The following is a 15017-nucleotide window of genomic DNA, read 5'->3' as shown; positions in this document are numbered from 1 at the left end:
TTCTTGAAAATATTTACGTAGTGTTTGTTTTTTTTAATTTCGCACAAAGCTACATGAGGGCTATCTACGCTAGCCGTCCCTAATTTAGCAGCGTAAAACTAGAGTGAAGGCAGCTAGTCATCACCACCCACCGCCAACTCTTGGGCTACTCTTTTACCAACGACTAATAGGATTGACCATCACATAATAACGCCTCCACGGCTGAAAGGGCGAGCATGTTTGGTGCGACCGGGATTCGAACTCGCGATCCTCAGAGTACGAGTCGAACGCCTTAACCCCATTGGCCGCGCCGGACCTATATTTACGTACTTACAAAGAAAATTAATCTGAAGAATTTTGAAAACTATGAAACTAGAAGTTATAACTATATGAAAAATAGTAATTGAAATTCTCAGTTAAAAATTTTTAAAAATAGATGGAAAAAAAATAGAAAAATAGATGCAATTTTCTTCCGAATAATTCCAGTTCTTCCAGTTTTCAACATCACATGTGACGTTACTCAAAACTTGAACCATCAGAACACACTTAAGACATTTCTTTCTCGATCATATCTCCCGGCAATATCACCCCTACATAACGATTGACCTGAAGTTTATGCTTGCTATCTGAGTTCTACAGGGGTATGGGGAAGTGAATGTAAAACATTCTTTCTAACCAGTAGTGTTAAAAAAAAAAAAAAAAAAAAACACGCGTACGCACACAAGAGAATCGTCTGGTATTATTCATGTATTATTCGTTATTTATACGCGGATGTATTGGAATTATGTTGCTAACAAAATTTGCAAGCATTTTCATAACGAAATGAGCACTGTGAAAACTGTTTTATTATATCTAATATCACTTGTTCATGTGAAACCGAATCAATATAAGACGAGAACTCAATGTAGTGGTTGTCGGTTGAGCTTGATTTGAAACTCGATGATATCATTTGTTAATTTCGAAACAGATCTTAAAGATGTTAGTTTGAAAGAACTGTTTATTTGTTTTAGACTTTTTCACGTAACCCAATGCTACACGAGGGCTATCTACACTAGCCGTCCCTAATTTAGCAGTGTATTTGTAAAGGGAAAGCAGATAGTCATCATCACCCACCGCCAACTCTTGGGCTATCTGCACTAGCCGTCCCTAATTTAACAGTGTATGAGTAAAGGGAAGGCAGATAGTCATCACCACCCACCGCCAACTCTTGGGCTACTCTTTTACAAACGAATAATGGGATTGACCGTCACTTATAACGTCCCCATGGCTGAAAGGCCGTGCATGTTTGGCGTGACTGGAATATTGTTATTTCTGTCAGTGTTGCATTAGAGTAACCTGTAAATTTTAGATTATACGAACTAATAAAACTTGAGACTATCGCTAGAAAACCGGATATAGAAAAGCGATTTTCTTTATTGGATATAGGGATGAAATAATAATAAAAATGTTTATTATTTGTCTCGACAGGTGTTCAAATTCATATACAGATATTCTTATATGTAAATTTATTTTAGATGTCCAGCCTGATTCCAAGAAAGAGAAACAACAACACAGGTATAACTATCAATAACGTTGGTAATTCAGTTTCTATGACTGAGAAAATAGAAATAATATAGAAATAGAGGTCAATAGGTGACAATAAATACTGATCAGGACCACTTCTACCATACATTTACAGGTCAATGAAGGAATGAAATCGAAGTTCTTAAAATTTTACTAAACCGTCGGACTAATGTACTTTGAGACCATCGTTAGATAACTGAAAGACAAAATCACGTGGCTTCCATAGGATCAGCAATTTAAACGCGTCAATCTGTCTTCCATATCAGTTCTTTGAAAGATATGTTAAAGCCAAATAGCCTTGTTTTTCTTACAGAAAGCGTTGTGGTGTTAAACACGGGGCTAACGTGAAACTTTTTTTTTGTTTTAACTATTGGAATACAAACCTCGGAACAAACTTGATCTATCAGTTGTTATGAGCCAACTGAAGTGTTTCAAGGTCTTTATAACTAACCATAAACAAGTGGGTTACACTTAAAAAAGAACGTGAATAGACAGACTTGATTACAAGTTTAGGCATAATATTTCTTGGCTGCAGTATTTACAAGCATCTAGCCGATAACATGCCCTATGTTACTGGAATTTGTAATATAAAATTTTCCATACAATTAGTTCATAAAGATGAAAAATCCATACAATAATAATAATTTATATAAAGACTTCGTCCGGCATGGCCAAGCGTGTTAAGGCGTTCGAGTCGTAATCCCAGGGTGGCATGTTCGAATCCCTGTCACATCAAACATGTTCGCCCTTTCGTTATAATGTTCCGGTTAATCCCACTATTCGTTGGTAAAAGAGTAGCCCAAATTTGGCGGTGGGTGGTGATGACTAGCTGCCTTCCCTCTTGTCTTACACTGCTAAATTAGGGACGGCTAACGCAGATAGCTCTCGAGTAGCTCGGATTACGAGTCGAGTGCCCTAACCCACCTGGTCATGCCAGGCCGCTGAATTGAGGTTTAGATGTTTGTTATGAATATAACTTATTTTAATTTTTCAACTGACTTTATAAAGACTGATGACATGAATATCTGGACATGACTTCATATCCGATGAAAGTATCGTCATTCAAGACGCTGTTTCGGGCTACATCTTCAATATTTTAACTGAAATGTTAACTAGAGTGCTCATGGCATTGGGATAAATCGAGTTTGTTGGAGTGGGCCTAGAAATTTCTAAAGTTGTCGTCACGAAAATCTTGTAAATTAGAGAAATATCGAGAGATGAAAGTATACTACGAATACGAGAATTGGGAAAATGTTGTAATCAATACCTTACTTTAAGTTAGCAGTAAATTATCTTCTGTTACTAGTAAAGTCAGTTATTTGAATCCATGTTTGCGTGTATTTTCAGTTGCTTCGTTAGTCTGCCTTGAAATTATACAAGTTACTTCTTACAATAGTTACAGTGCAATTAGCGAGGTATTTTCTTAGGCCTACAAGTACCAACAGTATAAAAGTAAAGGCAACTTGTAGAAACGTTAAGGAAAAATTTAGTTTGTTATGGGCCAGACTTCAAATTATTTAAAGATACCAGCTAACAGAAGGAAGAAACTACAACAGTATAAATGGTAAAATAATCGCATTAAACATTTTTCTCTATATAAACGAAAACTGTTTAGTTTGCTACCCTCAGTATAGGCTTAAATAAGTTTTCTAATTCATACACTTATCTTTATTAATCGATAAATGATAACCTTTCATAGATTGAACCAAATCTGACGTTTGTGAGAAATATCTTACATGAAAAAATACCAAATCTGACGTTTGTGAAAAATATCTTACATGAAAAAATGGCAACTTTACATATGAACAGATTAATAATAAACTAAAGAGTAAAATAATGGCTAATTAACGTTAGAAGGCACTCCATGGTAGTACAGCGGTATGTCTCCGGATTTACACGCTAAAATCAGCGGTTCCATTCCCCTCAGTGAGCTGAGAGATTGTTCTCCAGGTTGGGGGTTGTGCAGTAGGCTAACAACCTACTCACTTAAAAAATCAGCTTATTACAGTAACCGCAGCATTTGGGGCCCTTCAGGAATCAGGTGGCATTTTATTTTTTTTTTATTATTATTGTTGTAAAGCAACCACAACACCGGTATCTCGGGAGAAGATCTCAATCAGGGTCTATACAGACTGTAATTTGTTATTATTATATTAGCTGTTATTAAATCTTTATTTCCCTTCCGTTATTTTATTGGTTTTGTTTTTCAAACAATTTATGGTTAATGCATAAGTTACCCATTTATTTGCTGTCTCAGTTTCAACTGCTAAAGCTAATATGCTATATTGTTTTGTTTTTAAATATTTAAAGTAAAAGAATGTGAAATAACACAACAGCGGATGGAATATATATTTGTAATTTGTCCTATTAATAATTTGAGTTGTTGAACGGATGCTATTTACTTATAAATTTTAAAATACGCCCCTTGACTATTCATTTTAACCCCCCGATATTTTGATACAAATTGAGTTAAATTGAACTATATTTGTTTAGAGCATCATCGAAATTTAGGTCTTAAGTAGACCTGGGAGGGTCATGCCTTTTGACCTTTTTCTTCCTCCTATTATTTTAGTTTGAGACTTGTAATCTTTTTCCTTTCTTTTCTGTTTATCTTGTCCTTTTCAGGACAACGTCCGTGAATGTTAACCTATAGCTGGTGTAGGTGAAATTCTGGAATATGAAGACTTTCAGTTTTATTTGATTTCAGATTCTTTATTAATTGATTATATGGTGTTTAGGCTCATGAACTGTATTATTGTAACGATATTTAGTGTTTCAAATTCCTGCCGAAAGCGATTTTCTTTAAGGACAACCACTTTTTACACAATAAAACCGACATTCAAAAACACCGTGAATGATTGAAGACTTTAGATTCAATGACTACATTAAAGTGTAAATCTTGTATTTTAACCTACGTGTATTCCAAGAATCATTCCGACAAACCAAAAGTTAAAAATAAAGATGAGGCTGCATCATAACATGACATCACCGCCATTTTATTAACAAATTAGCATAAAGTACTCTGTTTCTGTTGTAAAAAAAAGGTTGTTGTTGTTTCATGAAATAATTTTCTACTTGTAGTTGATGAATCTTTTTAAAAGTTACAGTGATGACCAACAGATGGCTTGATCTGAAAGGATCGTTTCTAAATTGCAGAATGTAGCAAAGAAAACAAAAACCGAATTGTAACATTAACGCAAACTGCAAAGCAACTACAAATTAAAAAAAAGACAAAATAACATTTGTAAGCATATAGATGTTTACTTGTTACACGAGATTATGATCCTAGTTCGATTTTTTAAAAACTCGCTGCATTCTTAAAAACGGATCTGTTAAATTTCTATTTTTCGAAATCCTTCTACCTGTTTATTATGGACTGTTATTTCTTCTTCGTTGAAATTACAATCCAAGTGAAATGTCACTGGAATGCTTCTAGGATGCCTTAAATGTTACCTTGCTAGAAATTTATATGACACTCGGTTATAGTTATCATGCGTAAGTTCACATTTCAAGTGACAATTATTAACGAGAGGATAAAAACCATTTAAGTCTATCAAAAACTTATAAATGGTTGATTCATTTAAAGTACGTGTGTTTTAGCCTTAAAATTGTCCACTTGAGTCTTCCGCTTCTATTAAAAAAAAACTTAGTGAACTGCGTGCGGCCGAAACAGTAAAAATAACAGTCCATTTCCCTATTAGGCCTCATTAACCAGTTGCCTTAAGCCATTCAAATGATGAATGTATAAGTTTGAAAATCCTAGCTGGTGAATCACGACATAATTATTTCATCTCAGTTCGAGATAACTACAAAACGCGGAAAAAGTAGATTTTCAACTGCAATTATATAACATATATAGTTTTATTTTTCTCGCCTGAAACCAAGGCTCTAAGAACTGTAATTGATTCAAGATGTCCGCTTGCGTGATCACTGCATCAGTTTTTACCTCGAAAACTTAGAGAAGCATTTTATGTTAGTTCATGTTGTGTGTTTGTGAATTTGTTGGGTTTTTTTGTTTGTTTACCAAAATTCCACTCACGTTTTGGAACCAGAAGGACCAAAGATGGCAGGCACATTCGGAGTGGCCAGGGTGGTGTCCTTATGCGTAAGAAGATAGAAAGAGGCCTAAAACGCACTCAACAAGAGTGCTTAGGTATAATTCTCTCGAATCTAGCATCGGATTTTGTGTTACAGGCTCCTCTCGTAATGCCGGAAGCACCATATTACCAACTATGTCCACATTCTCCCTCGAGAGCTAGTGATATATCAAATGTGGCGCACCTGCTTAGGTACCACAGGCGTGTCTTAACGAGGTTTACTTTCGGGTAGTGACCCCTTGAGATAGGTGTAGAAGTAACTGGGAGTGACCAGTGAGTATGGCTGGTGCATTGAGGACTCTGTGAATCGTGAAACTCACTGGTTACCAATAAACCATTCTACATTGACAACTTGTTCAGGCCCGATATGACCAGATTATTTGGGTGCTTGACTCGTAATCTGAGGGTCGCGGGCTCGAATTCCCCGTCGCACCAAATATGCCCGCCCTTTCAGCCGTGTGGGAGTTATAATGTGACGGTCAATCTCACTAATCGTTGGTAAAAGAGTAACCTAAGAGTTGGAGGTGGACGATGATGACTAGCTGCCTTCCCTCTCTCTAGTTTTACACTGCTATGAACGGCTAGCGTAAATAGCCCTCGTGTAGCTTTGCGTGAAATTCAAAAACAAACAAACCAATTATTCAACAAAATTGAGAACTTAGAAATTAAATAAAAGCCCTAAAACTCGATTGCTTTAGAAAAGTGGACTTTTCTTCTTCAAGGGCAAACTGTGAATGGTGGTGTAAATAAGTGGGTGATAGAGTGAGTTTAGTAACATCATGAAGGTCATCGATTTTCCAGGAAATGTTTCTCTCTCTATGTGCTATTGTAAGCGTCTCATTTCCGGTACAATGTAGGCGATAGCAAGAGTGTATGTAAAAAGGTGTTAAGTATATTTCATTTTGAAATGGCTAAATATATGTATGTTTAAAACTATACTTAGGTATTTAGGTAAAATAAAGGTGACACCTGGAGACTGACTGATAAAAGATATGCTACACTAATCAATTTAGAAAAACAGGTATGAAAAATTATCTTAAACAAATAGTAAGTTTTAGAAAATTCAGCTTTTATATTACATGAAAAAGAAGCAAACAATAAAATATTTTTTTATATTGATGACAGAGATGAACCAATGAACGGAGACTTCTGATTCCAGCAATCCAATAAGCTTCTTCCATTTCTCTATCTGCTTTAGTTTTGAGTCCTGTTTCAATGCCAATGAGAGAGTACCATAATTAATAGAATGAGCTGATTGATTAAAGTGGTGAGCAACAGGGAGATCTTTTCCGGTGTTAACAGAAGATTTATGGTTGATGAAACGTTCTCTAAGAGTTGTTGTTTATGTCCTACATATTGGTGATTGCATTTTTTTTTTACACAGTATAAGATAAACGGTGTCTTGTGTTTCATAGATTATTTCTTTCTTTAGATATTTCAAAATTTCTTTGATTATGCTTGTCAGAAAATAGGTCCGTGGTTTTTATGAATTTGCAGGTTTAACAACGAGCTTTATTGCATGGACAACAACCACTTTCGGTTGGGATGTAATTCACTTTTGTGTGAGCAAAGATGTCTTTTAGAGTCCTGCTTTCACGGAAAAATACAAATAGAACTTTAGGAAATATCTGTTTAAGATGATCGTTAAGCTGTGGAAAACAAAAATTTTCTGTTTTTCTCAGAATTCGTGAAACGTTTCTGAGTTTAAACTGATAGGTAATAATAAGAGAAATTCTATTTGAAAAACTAATGTTACCCTGACTTAGTATGTTTTTCCACTGAGTGTTGTCAGCGTTTTTAATTTGTTTGGTTTATTTTAGAACCTTAGCGTGTTTTCTGTTTCATCTGAACATATTTCCTTTATTCTCAGAGCTTTACTGTAGGGAATGTTTCATTTAGTGTGAGAGGGGTGACAGTTTTTTACAGTCAAGGTATTGTGGTCTGTCTGTCGGTTTTTTATACGAGTCAGAACTTCGAATTCAGTCCCTGAACATTGAAAATAATTGTTTTCACTATGACCGTTTTCTATATAATTTTGCAGCTTATTATTTTATATAAATGCATTTTTTGAAACCTTTGGACGAATTTTGTTTTGTTTTTTATGTGGTCGTTTCTACTTTTGTTTTGGCTTTAAATAAACAGTTTACTTTCAACAGTTTTCTATATATATTCAGTAGTATAAACAAAATTCCATTACCAACCAGACTAAATACTTATAAGCTATCATGTAATCGCAGTAAAGGTTCTTTGTTTACATTAGTTGTCTAACAATGCTCTGATATCAATATTACTTACATGCAACGCAATTAAAATTTTAAAAAAATGATTCATGGTTCGAGTCCCCTTTCACTATGAGAGTAATTACTATGTCTCACTATTCGGAGAAAGAAGAGCTGTTCAAGAGTTGGCGGCGAGTGCTATTGATTAACTTCCTTCCTTCTTGTCTGTGATTTAAAATATGGGAATGGCTAATTTTTTATGTATCATGGTGCAAAAGTTATAAAAACAAACAGAAAACACGCTGTTTTTTTGTGGCATGCTAGCCAATATAGGAAAATAATAGGGTTGGAAGAGACTTTCCTGCTAAACTGTTCGCTCTTTTACAGAATTGTCTTCGAATTCGAAAATTATAGTCACCAAAGATATGTTTTCATTACTTTAATTAGATTGTATTTTTCCATTTTCCGCTTTAAACCAATTAGGCCTTACATAACCTAATTTTCTCTCTTTACGTATAAATAAATAAATATATATGGTAAAGTTTCATTGTTTATGTGTGTGTTTTTTTCATAGCAAAGCCACATGGGATATCTGTAAACTCGCCGCTGTGCCAGCAGGCGACTATATGGTAAGAAAAAGAATATCTCGAATTATCTACACACACAAAATTTTGCTTTCTGAACATTTATATTGCGTACTATTCATATTAGGGCAGATCAGAACGATATGTTTACTACCAATAATTTTAGCCCGGCATGGCCAGGTGGTTAAGGTACTCGACTCGTACTCCGAGTGGTCGCAAGTTCGAATTCCCGTCGCATCAAATATTATGCTCGCCCTTTCAGCCGTGGGGGCGTTATAATGTGATGGTCAATCCTACTATTCGCTGGTAAAAGAGTAGCCTAAGAGTTGGCGATGAGTGATGATGATTAGCTGCCTTCCTTCTAGCCTTACACTGCAAAATTAAAGACGGCTAGCGCAGATAGCCCTCGTGTATCTTTGCGCGAAATTCTAAACAAACCAAAACCAATACTTTTCTCAAACACAGAAAGCGAGAAAATATTTATCGGTGCTTGACGTAGAAACATCACAGCGTAAAGTTAAAGCATGGCTTCACTTTAAATCATGTTTCAAAACAAAGGTGTTAGTGTATATTTTACTGCAGTGTTCTTGTTTCAGAAAAGCGGAGGGAAGATTGGTTTTATAAAGTTAGCGGAAATCTTCCGTTTTTTTAGTGTGTGTGTGTGTTTTGGGTTTTTTTTTTTTTGCTCGTTCAAAGTTCATGTGTCAATCCAGAAATAAAACATGTTTACTTCCTACATTAGGCTTTAAGCCGACCAGCTGCACTGACGAGAAGACCAACATCTATTGCATCCACATTCGTCTTATATTTCCTGCAGGAAGATCAGGCACTTGATAAGAAAAAGCCCCAGGGCAGATCACGAAACATCACAACCACGTGCACAGTGTTAAGTTGTCCCCCTCTTCCCCGTAACTCTCTTTTCATCGAATTCTGTGGACTGCATCATCTCCAAAGAAAATTGATGTCTCCGCGTTGACTGGACGTTTATTTCTGTATTAAGACTTTGCCGTCAGTTGGTGTTTCCATGGAGAAAGGCAGACCACCATTACCATTGATTTCTCCAATCACCTCGTACATAAACCCGAGAACTTCTGGGACATGTACTCATTCGTGTGTGTGTCGGGTGACTAAGAAACTATGACGACGTTTAAGGTTTGGAAGACCTTCCTCATACACAATTTATTGATGTATTAATTTCATTAAGATGATCAAAATGATTTTAAGCCCAAATGTTTTTACGAAAACCGTTATTTGGAAAGTCGACTGAATATATTAAATAAAAGTTCTCTAATAAAAATGAATAAGACGTTCTATTCTTATTCCATACTAGACTAAATAAAACAATGAAATAAGAACAGAGGTTTCAGTTATAAATAATTTATAAGTGGACCCTAAATCTTTATTGCGAATAGTATATCGATATGAGGAACTTGCGTTACTAGGTCATTAGCAATAAATTACTACCAGGGGGTGGAATATCTTTTACATGTTTTTTATTACCCAGGGGAAGATTTTATACCCCCTTTTATTATCAGAACGAAGATCGTATGATCTTGAGAATGTTTAGTTGATTATTGTGACAAGTTTGAAATGTTTTTAGCATGTTTTATGCCATAGGTGACTCAAATTTCGGATCGTAATTTATCAATATCTTCCAATATCACTCTTTGAAATATTTAGGTCAAAAATAGATAAATAGCAACAATCTCAAACTATGATTCTGAAAACACTGAATTATTTGCTGTAAGTTTCAGCCAAACTCACACCAGTAAGACAGTGACAATGAATCGTTGTTTCTTGCTTAGGGATAATAAAATGATGATAATTTCTATGTTTTTTGTTTAAACTACCTTTGGCAAGAAAGTTTGAACGTAAAAATGAACGTAATTCTGTCAAGTAAACACAGATTTTAATATAAAATTTAATTCTACAACTATGTATCACGAGAATTATGACACGGGGTTAATGGTATATGTGATATAGTTCGGTTTACTTCTGATAATGTGTGTACACATACGGTCTGGTGCATGCAACTTGATGGTATGTGTTGGTTTACGTATGTCGTATATTTGATTCTAAAACTATGTGTCCCGGAGTTATGTCACGTGGTTCATGGCATGTCATGCACTTCAGTTTATTTCGGTTTACTTCTGATAATGTGTGTACACGTACTGTCTGGTGCATGCAATTCGATAGCATGTGCTGATTTACGAATGTCTTATATTCAATTCTACAACTATGTGTCAAGAGGTTATAACACAGAATTCGTGTTGGTGAGGTTTATTTTACTTCGAATACAACATGTACTAGTTATGTCTGGTGAACACAAGTTGGAATGCATATCTTGGTTCACCAGTGGCATAGCATAAATGGATAGTATTTGACTGCGGACTGCTTCCCTCTCGCTGCAAAACATTCGCTTATGACTGGTGAGTCTCGGATTACACGTATGAAAAGCACTGTGTGTTTGGTAAACGCTGGGACGTATTTTGATACGGGACTTGTAAAAACTAAAATACTGTGATTGGTTATTTTGAATTTCGCGCAAAGCTACACGAAGGCTATCTGCACTATCCATCCCTAATTTAATAGTGTAAAACTAGAGGGAAGGCAGCTAGTCAACACAACCCACCGCCAACTCTTTGGCTATTCATTTACCAACAGATAGTGAAATTGACCGCCATTTATAACGTCCGCACGGCTGAAAGGGCGAGCATGTTTATTGTAACGGGGATTCGAACCCGCATTCTTCACATTACGATTCGAGCACCGTAACCACCTGGCCATGCCGGGCCCAAACATCCTTCTCGCTCTTGGTATATGTTATAACAATGGTAAGTTCCACAGTATTTCAACGCTAATAACTGTTACATTTGGCTATAAGTTTGTGCGCAACGTCATAAGATTGAGAAACTTAAGAAAGTGTTTAATACCGGTAATTGCTGTATTTTTATATCGACTGTATTTTTAAAATTCGTTACTCGTTTTATGAATTATAAATGTAGAATTTTTATGTTATAATCAGCTTATATTTTTATGCATCTGGTAACTCCCAAACACTGTAAAAAAATACCTTATAACTTATAGTATTATCCATATAAGTTTAGCCTGTTCATGTCATGTGAATTTCGGATTATCTGTCTTATCGACGTGTTTATCTGGTAACTGATGTATGGCTTACGTGTTTTGCTGGTGTTTGTGTTCTCAGTATTAAAACATAGCTGGAATAGTTTGGGAAATGATTTTGTGCGAGATATGCCACAGGAACTTAATGTTAATATGCAGGAAAAACGCATATATATATATATATGTGTGTGTCCTAGATTGTTAAACACAGTAAAGTATACACCCGCAAATATGAATGTTTTCTCTGATGTTGTCACTTATTAAATACACTCACATAATTTTATATGTATATATATACTTCCTGACTTCTAATTATTCATATTTCATTAATTACTTTTAATATACGTTAATTGTTTGGATTCAGTCGTGTTACTCCACACGCTTCCTGATTAAGTATAACATATTGAGAAACTACAAGAATTACAATAACTATGCTTCACTAATGTTGGCGCTGTTGTCTGGTGCTCAGAATTTGAGTGACAAAATATTATAAAACCTGAGTTGAGTAAAAACTAACATAAAGCTTAAGTTTTGGAAAACTGTCAAGAATTGTGAGTTCTGCGAAAACTATCTTGAAGTGTGACTTGCGTCAAAACTACAGGGTGGCCCGTAAGTCCCTGGTTGGTTTTTGATTTTTGGAATTTCGCGCAAAGCTACTCGAGGGCTATCTACGCTAGCCGTCCCTAATTTAGCAGTGTAAGACTAGAGGGAAGGCAGCTAGTCATCACCACTCACCGCCAACTCTTGGGCTACTCTTTTACCAACGAATAGTGGGATTGACCGTAACATTATAACGCCCCCACGGCTGAAAGGGCGAGCATGTTTGGCGCGACGGAGATGCGAACCCACGACCCTCAGATTACGAGTTGCACGCCTTAACACGCTTGGCCATGCCGGGCCTCCGTAAGTCCCTGCCCATCCATATGTTATTATGTTATACTCAATTACGCATGTATTATAAATTTATTTTTTCAGAGAAATATGGCCGATATAAGCTCATTTACACTTGAAGAGCGTATTGTGACAAGTACGTGGGTACATGAGCGCAATTAGAATGAGGGACAGCACACAGATACACTGGATACACAAGATATATGGATGGGTAGGGACTTACGGGCCACCCTGTATATTGAAGCCTGAATTGTGTGAAAGATGCCACAAAACCTGTTTTTTTCTGTATGTATATATTTATATATTTATAAATATATTGGTGTTTTTTGTTGTTGCCTTTGATTGTAGATTTTGTGAGTGCAAAAACACTTGACGAATCACGGAACGCCTACAAAAGAAGTTCTAAAGAAAATTCATTAGTGCGATAAAATATGATACTGTTTTTCTCCCTACATTTTTTATCAGTGTACCTACAGATACGGCAACCCCTTATCATAATATGTAGTTTTACAATAAGGGGCAGGAAGTGTCTAACTGACTCGATCAAGTACATCGAAATCAAGTAATAAAAATACTTGAAACACCAAGGTCAATTTTTGTTTCTAGTACTGTATTTCCAATGACCCTTAATCTTTCGTTTGAACCTTGGTCATATTACTTATGAAAGTTGTATTTCAAAAATGGCTACCCTTCTCTCAGTCGGTAGTACTATATAATCTAGATTACCGCCTCTTCTGACGCAACAACAGTTTGGTTTGACGTCACATATGCCCCTCGTGAAAGAATAATAATAAATAAATAAAAATGTAAGTAATATTTGACTATTACTATTAGCTACCTAACTACAGCATGAACGGCCGAGTTATTACCAAGGTCACATCAGAGAAATGCTGACAACAATGCCCACAATTACACTTCCATATCACCATTGTTGTTACTTTAAAAAAAACAAACAGAAAGAATATAAACAGCTCTATTAATAAAAATACCATTCGTGGATCGACAGGGTGAACGAAACTGGGCCTAATGCCATGTTTCAACTGCAATGGTTTGATTATTGAGTTAAATAAATTACTTGCCGTTATCCAGCAACTTGGCATAGTTCTTCTATGAACCAAATAGCAGTTCATTCGCTAATCCGGCTAGTGTGCGCCATCAAGTCTAGCAAAACACGCTACGCATCTAAGAGCAGTCTATATGAAAGGATGCTGTACTGTGATTTATCTCGCTTAATATGCATGTGTTTGAACGAGATAAAGTAGCTCGATTACTTTAAGTTTTACTCACTGTGCCTAAAGGTGTAAGGTGTCTGCCCACCACGAGTATTGAAACCCGTTTTTTAACTTTGTAAGTACGTAAACATGCCGCTATGCCACTGGGGTGAAAGGGGGCGGAAAGTGTCAAACTACTTAGAGGATTATTTTATATTGCGTAACGTTTTAAAACAAGAGCGTAACAAAGCAAGTCTCGTAACAGGTGGAAATGGAATACAATTAGAAACGTCATACTACGAAACGCAAATTCTTTACGTTTTAGCCTGATTAATTAATAATACATCTAAAAACTTCGGGGGGCGTTGTTTTCTCTCAAGTTTGAGCATTACTACAGTTCAGTTGTTATATAAAAATATACTCTTTTATACTTACTAGAGTTTAACGAAAGACGAATTTCTCTGATACTTCAACGTTGGTGTGTTGCTCCGTAAGTCAAGTACCCGAACTCCACTCCGATTTAGAACGTTACTGTAGCACTCTCTAACAAATAAAGACTTACACTTCTATGAAAGAAAAAGACCAGTTGATCTAAATTTTCAATTTTTAACCTAGGATGCTTGTCCACTCCTCGGGCTAGAAATCTATTAACTACGCGAGGCACGCGCGTTTCAGCCTAGAAGTTAGTGTTCGTAACACGGCAGTAAGGTTTTATTTTCTAAGAAAAGTTTCTTGAAAAGAATGACTAAACACTAGCAAGTACACCCATTCAAACTTGGGACACCCAGCTGTGGATAGCCCACTACATTGGTACGTATACCCTACTGAACATTGTGTACGTGAAGTCGAGGTGATTAGACCCTTACGCTAAGTGGAAAGTCTTACGTCAACCAATAACGAGAGGCAAAGATCAAATAGGACGAGTCTATATTTGTCAATAAGGGAGAGAAAGGAGCTACATATGAACGAAAACAAGACTGATGTTATTTATGATATAAGTTTTTATAAGTCAGTTCAGAATAACTTTTGTTTCATTTACACAACACTACACCAACGTGCTGCCCCCTACTGGCACAGTGGTGAGTCTAAAGGCTTATTAACACTAAAAACCGCGTTTTAATGCTCGCGATGGGCACGGGTGAAATCGTGTGTTCAAGCCCTATCTACATTTTATTTTCTGAAAGTGGGTGGTTCCTCGTCAACAAATTCAGAGATAGTTCATTTTATAACGTGCCAGAACTTAACTCTTCGAAGTAAAAACCAATAAAACATAATGACCATTAAACAAACTGAAATTAAATAAGTGTTCTTAACAAAGAAAGAGAGTATTTTTAACCTCAAGATTTA

At 35.9% G+C, this 15017-nt stretch overlaps 1 protein-coding gene across 1 annotated transcript in view; it reads right to left on the bottom strand.

Moving 5' to 3' along the window:
• The window catches only part of LOC143231073 (stAR-related lipid transfer protein 13-like), a 170774-nt gene extending 156272 nt beyond the window's left edge, over nucleotides 1-14502 (bottom strand). The window contains exon 1 of the mRNA XM_076465607.1: nucleotides 14106-14502. The gene's annotated coding sequence lies outside the window, so the exon portion shown is untranslated. The remainder of the gene's footprint in view (nucleotides 1-14105) is intronic.
• Nucleotides 14503-15017: the final 515 nt, after the last annotated feature.

The sequence above is a fragment of the Tachypleus tridentatus genome, chromosome 10, assembly GCF_004210375.1.
Source record: "Tachypleus tridentatus isolate NWPU-2018 chromosome 10, ASM421037v1, whole genome shotgun sequence".
Lineage (NCBI taxonomy): Eukaryota > Metazoa > Arthropoda > Merostomata > Xiphosura > Limulidae > Tachypleus > Tachypleus tridentatus.
Note: the sequence above shows the minus strand (reverse complement) of the source record. Positions and strands in the feature narration are given on the sequence as shown.